The sequence below is a fragment of the Micromys minutus genome, assembly GCF_963924665.1.
Source record: "Micromys minutus genome assembly, chromosome: 19".
NCBI lineage: Eukaryota > Metazoa > Chordata > Mammalia > Rodentia > Muridae > Micromys > Micromys minutus.
The window spans coordinates 384,404-390,438 of NC_137954.1; the positions used below are offsets into that span (position 1 = coordinate 384,404).

Here is a 6,035-nt window from a genome sequence, read left to right on the forward strand (position 1 = left end):
TCTCTCTTTTTCTCAGGAACCATCAACTGCCTCCTTAGGAAGGGTGAGGCCTACTGATCTTTCATCCATGCTAAAATGTTGACTGGGTTGTTTTGTATGGGTTGTGCATTCATCCCCACCTGTGGCAAATGCCTGGGTTTAATGCACTGTTGCTGTCCAAGAGACATCATTTTAGCAGTCTATTACCATCCTCTCTGATTCTTGTAGGAAAGAGTGTAATATAAGTTGTCCGGGAAGACAGATATCATGTCAACTTTATCCAAGAATTCTAACAAAATTACTGTTGTCAGGTGGATATTAAAACTATTCAGTAGATAATGAGATGAGGTGAAAGATACTAATTGTATTAGCCATAAAAGAGTTCCGGTTTATAGAACTTAGTTTCTCTGTTAAACGGTCATTGATTATGGAAATATTGTATTAAACAGAAGGTACATTAACACCACACTTTTCTTCCATTACATCTTTCAGGACAGCCTCTCACAACTCAGAATAAAAATACATTATTAGATGAAGGAAACAAGATTCACAGATACAGGTAGTAAAACTCAAGCTTAGAGATAACAAAGATAAGAAGATATTTAAAATGTAGTCTGTTAAATATTTAATCTGTTTAAAACCTAAGGTTAGAAAGACAAAGTTTCTATTGTTGTGAGAGTTTAAGTAAAGAAAAAAAAAAAACTGGAAAATATGTCTTTGTTGTTTCTTCTTCATTCTTAATTATGAGTTATGCAACAGAAACCTCTAGGTCATAGTTTATGTTTCTGTTCTCATCAATGTATTTAGAACACTGGAAAAGGGAAAAAGAATGACATATTTACCAAATGCCGCAATCACTTTTCAGTTGCCCCATAGTACACATCCAATTTGGATGAAATGTTTTGTGGATAAAAATTTTTAATTTTAAAAGCCAATATGGTAGATTTCTCCATGTTTGCACAATCCAATTCCAACTACTTTTAGTTTACTAATTAGTTAAATGAGTTGTAAACATTCTAGAAATAAAATTGTGTCTTTAGATGGAGTTGGGGAGAGTATACTTTAGTTTAAATACTTACTTCAACTGTCTTTTTCATTTCTTGGTCTTACTATTTCAGCTTCAGTTGGGATTGGCTTCTGTGGGGCTAACAAGCTGACTGTGTCAGACAGCTGGAGGTGATCTACATTGACAGGATTCAATTACTTTCTCCTCCGTGAAAAGCCCATCAGCTACATAAGGATGGGAGGGTTTCAGCACATTGTCAAGCGATTGCAACCCTGACTTCTCAAATATGAGGTGGTGGCAGTGGCAGCAGCAGCTACTGGTAGCTGCCCCAGACTCCTTAGACAACTTACACAGAAACTGGTTTATGCATCCCCTTGGGCAGAGCTTCTTTTGGGCAAGTGAAAGTTGCAAGCCTTCACTTGCCCCCATGTCTCAGCTCTCTAAGTGACCCTGCCTGTGCTGGCTCTTGTGCTTATGGTGGTGGTGCAAGCCTAAAGGAGGCAGAAATGTGTCAACATCTAGTGCCCTGGTTGCTGATACTCTGAAGGCTTACTGTTCCCTAGATGCTCATGCCCATGTTTGCCATGGTGTTTGTGGTAGTCATGTGCCTCTGAGGGCTCTGAGGTTTTACTCGATGTAGCTGAGGACATGTTTTTACAGAAGTCTTCATCTTCAAGACTCTTGAAAGATCAGTTTCCACCCCCTCTTCTCACAGTAAGCAGTCTTAATGGCTTTTTAATGTAGGGGAAAGTGAGGAAGGAGTAAGGCAAACCAAGGTGATACACAAGACTGTCACATATGAGAAAGTAGTCTTTGTTTCCATTTAAGTCCAGACATCTGTTTGATGTTCTTCTTGTCTGCAAACAGCAATGTGATCTGACACTTGCTTTTGAAGATGTGCGTGTTTTAATTGGGAAGGAGATCCTTGATGATTAACAACAATATAGGAGAAGTTAAAATATCATTGGTTCTCTAGTTTTATTCACAGGTCTTCCAATTTGGATGCCTGCAGAAGGCACAGGTATCAGCTGGCTTGAGGAAGAGCAACCACGGTCACTGTGCCCTTGAAGTTTAGCACTGGATTTTGATCTCTTATGTGGTAGGCTGGAGCTTGCTTACAAGCAGGGCTTTGGCCTTGGCTCTCTTCTCCTCCATAGGGGAGGAGACAGAGAGCCAGAGCAAGCCCTAGGCTTCTCTACATTGCTGAGGTTGTCGGAACCCCTTCAGACTAGCTTTTGTCCTCTGCTTCTTTGCTCTAGTTAGGGCAGCTCCACTGAATGACATTAAACTCGTGACTTAGGAAAAGTTGCAGAGGTCATTGTCACCAAAGATGATGCCATGCTTTTGAAAGGAAAAGGTGACTCACATTAAAAAACATTCAAGAAATTACTGAGTAGCTAGACATCACAACTAGTGAATATGAAAAGGAAAAGCTGAACAAGTTACTTGCTAAACTTTCAGATGAAGTAGTTGTGTTGATGGTTAAAGGGACAAGTGATGTTGAAGTGAATGAGAAGAAAGAGAGTTACAGATGCTCTCAAAGCTAGAAAAGCAGCTGTTGATAACGGAATTGTTCTAGGAGGGGGTTGTGCTCTGCTTTGGTGCATCCCAGCCTTGGATTCATTAAAAACTGCAAGTGAACATCAAAAAAAAACAGGTATAAATCACTTAAAATTTCTGCAATGACAATTGCTAATAATGCAGGTGTTGAAGGATCTTTGATAGTTCAGAAAATTCTGAAGAGTTACTCAGAAGTTGGTTATGATAAAATGTTTGGAGATTTTGTAAACATGGTGGAAAGGGGAAACACTGATCCAACAAAAGTTGTAAGAATTACATTACTGGATGCTGCTGCAGTGGCCTCCTTACTAACTACAGCTGAAGTGACAGAAATTCCTAAAGAAGAGAAGAACCCTGGAATGGGTGCAATGTGAGGAATGGGAGCGGGTATGGGAGGTGGTATGTTCTAATCCTAGAATAGTGCTGTGACCTCATCAATGAGCTGTGACAAGAAGCTCAAGGCAGGTTCTTCACTGATAACTTCAGAGAAGTAACCTGAAGAAAATGAATGAAGAGAAGGCTGGTTGATCACTATAATCATCAGTTACAAGAAACTGAGGTCAGCTTCTTATAGGAAAAAATATGAATGGCATTGCCATTCCTAAGGAAACTTGTCCTCAGCTGGTGGCCCTGTTTGGGGAGGTTTAAGTATGGTTTTCTTAGTGTAATCATGTCACTTGAGACCAGCTTAACAGACCTGCTATGATTTTTGCTTATTCCCTGCTTCATGCTTGCATTTAGAATAAGAAACTGCCAACTTACTGCTCTCAAGACCATGATGCCTTGCAACTATTATCCTATAAACAGGAACTGTAAATACTAATAACATCTTTGTCCTCTTAAATTTCACTGGTCATGGTATTGTATTTCAGCAATGAAAAAGAAACTAATATAATGAACAGAATTTCTGTACAATTCAGGAAACCTCTTTTTAACCAATTATTAAAATGAAGAGACATTTGCTATTAGAATAGACTGTTTAATGCATTTCTTTCTCCCTGGCATTCTCACATGAAGACATTTTTCAAATGTTTGTGGATTCTTAAAAACACTAATGACTAAAAAGATACAAGCATGAACCTTCTTGTGGAAGAAATAAGTATAAACCAAGAAGGTCTGTATGCTTTATCATGGGAAAAAACAACCTAACATATTTGAAAAGGAATAGTAAAAATTCCCTGTGTTTTCATGAGCTCTATATAATTAAATGACTAAGGACAGAACCTTAGTCATTCTTTTAAAATAACAGGCTGATTTATGGAGGCCAGATGAAAAAATCTGAGTCATTCTCATTGTTGGAGTATACAGTCTTACCAGGGTCAGAACATAGTAATTTAGCTGTGTATTGTTATATAAATAATGGCTTCTTAACTCTCGATGACCAAAACCATTTATGTATTTTTCTTTTTACACTTGGTATTTAAATATAATGTTTCTGTACTTAAATCAATAGCCTTCCTTAAAGTAAACAATTTTCTGGGGTGTGTTGGTTAAATGATGGTAAGAAGTAAAAATGTTGAGGATGAAATTCCTTGTAACAACCATGGAGGTTACAAACTAATGTGCAGATACATAAAATGTGTCTTAATATATGACTACCATTTTCTTCTAAAAATTCATAACACACATTTGTATTGCAGGTCTGATTCAGAACTATGTTCTTTTACAATACATACATGAACATTGCCTATCAGATTATCATTTCTTTCAAGGGTTTGTTTCAACCATTTTGTATTTTTCTTCACATTTATAAACTCATATCAGAGTTAAACTTTAATGGATTTGTACTGAGTGAAAATTTCACAAAACAGGGAATTAGTCATGCATCTGATGATAACAATCTTTCTAAATATTCAATTTTAAGAAAACTTACTCAAAACCACTTAAAATCTCCACTCATATTATTATAATCATATTAATACTGATCAAAGTGTCCTAAAAATCTAAGGTCAAAGTTTTCTTTCTTTTTCTTTCTCTTTCTTTCTTTCTTTCTTTCTTTCTTTCTTTCTTTCTTTCTTTCTTTCTTTTTTTTTTTTTTTAGTATAGAATAGAGTTTATTCTGGGCATGAAGAGGGGAGATAAGAGGGTAATAGAGGCGGGGGAGGGGAGGAGGAGGAAGTAAAAGGAGGAAGATAGGAGTAGAGAAGAGGAGAAAAAAAAGAGGCTGGATATGAGTTCATGGAGAAGGGGAAAAGACATGGGGAGAGAAGGAACAAAGGGAGCAAGTGTAAGAGAAGCAAGAACAAGAGGGCAAGATTAAAGCTGAATTTGTGGTTCAGAATGCTTAAGTCTTATTTGTAAAACTCAAAGACTGAAGTTTGCATTTCAAAATCTCACTTTTGACATTGAATTTGGTATTACATTTTCATCATTTATAGCATTAATATCAAGTCAGCAGATATTTTAATTAGTGTAGCTATTTGATGGCTCTTAATCCCTTAAATAATCATTATGTTAGTATATTTCTTTTTTCTTTTTTTAATTGAACAACTTTATTTTAAAAAACAAAGATAAATGTACAAATTTTAAGCATTTTTGCATAAAAGTATACAAATACATTTTTGACAGTGCTTGTTTTTTTTTTTTTTTTTTTTTTTTAAAGGTTTGACAGTGTGCATTAAGATCTTCCGAGTTACAATGGGCATAAAGTACATGTAAAGCAGGATGTAACCTGGGATTAGTCAAAGTTTTTTTTGTGTAATGATTAAGCATAATGGTTTTTTATTTTGTCAGGTTTTTTATTTTTTTTGGTCTTTGTTTTTTTTTTTTTTTTTTTTTTTTTTTTTTTTTTTTTTGAACTTTATATAGTCTGTGAGTTGTTTGTGGAATATGCAGAATTTTCTGGGGTTAGTATCCAATTATCAGTGACTGCATATTATGTCTGTTCTTTTGTGACTGTGCTATCTCACTCAGGATAATATTCTCTAAATGCATCCTACTCTAAAGAATTTCATAAAGTCCTTGTTTCTAATAGCTGAGTAGTACTCCATTGTATAAATGTACCACAATATTTGTATCCATTCATCTAGTGAAGGACATCTGGGTTCTTTCCAGCTTCTGGCTATTATAAATAGAGCTGCTATGAACATTGTGGTGCAAGTGTCTTAGTTGTATGTTGGAGCTTCTCTGGGGTATATGCCCAGAAGTGAAATAACTGGTTCTTTAGGTAGTACTATGTCCAATTTTATGAGGAATCGCCAGACTGATTTCCAGAGTGGAGATACCAGTTTACAACCCCAAAAAGAGTGGAGACATGTTCCTCTTTCTCTACATCCTTGCAAGTATCTGTTGTCATCTGAAATTTTTATCTTGGCCAATCTGACTGGTGTGAGGTGAAATCTCAGGGTTATTTTGATTTGTATTTCCCTGATAGCTAAGGATGTCGAGTGCGTCCTTAGATGCTTCTCAGCCATTCAATATTCCTCAATTGAGAAATTTTGTTTAGCTCTGTACCTCATTTTTAAATAGGGTTGTTTGATTCTCTGGTGTC

The 6,035-nt window shown here is 36.1% G+C and overlaps 1 pseudogene across 1 annotated transcript; it reads right to left on the reverse strand.

Moving 5' to 3' along the window:
- Positions 1–1,141: 1,141 nt before the first annotated feature.
- LOC308433003 (selenoprotein P-like) lies at positions 1,142–3,322 on the reverse strand (annotated as a pseudogene). Its single transcript has 2 exons — positions 3,308–3,322; positions 1,142–2,180 (listed from the first exon to the last, which is right to left on the reverse strand). The product of its transcript is annotated as a selenoprotein P-like (transcript).
- Positions 3,323–6,035: the final 2,713 nt, after the last annotated feature.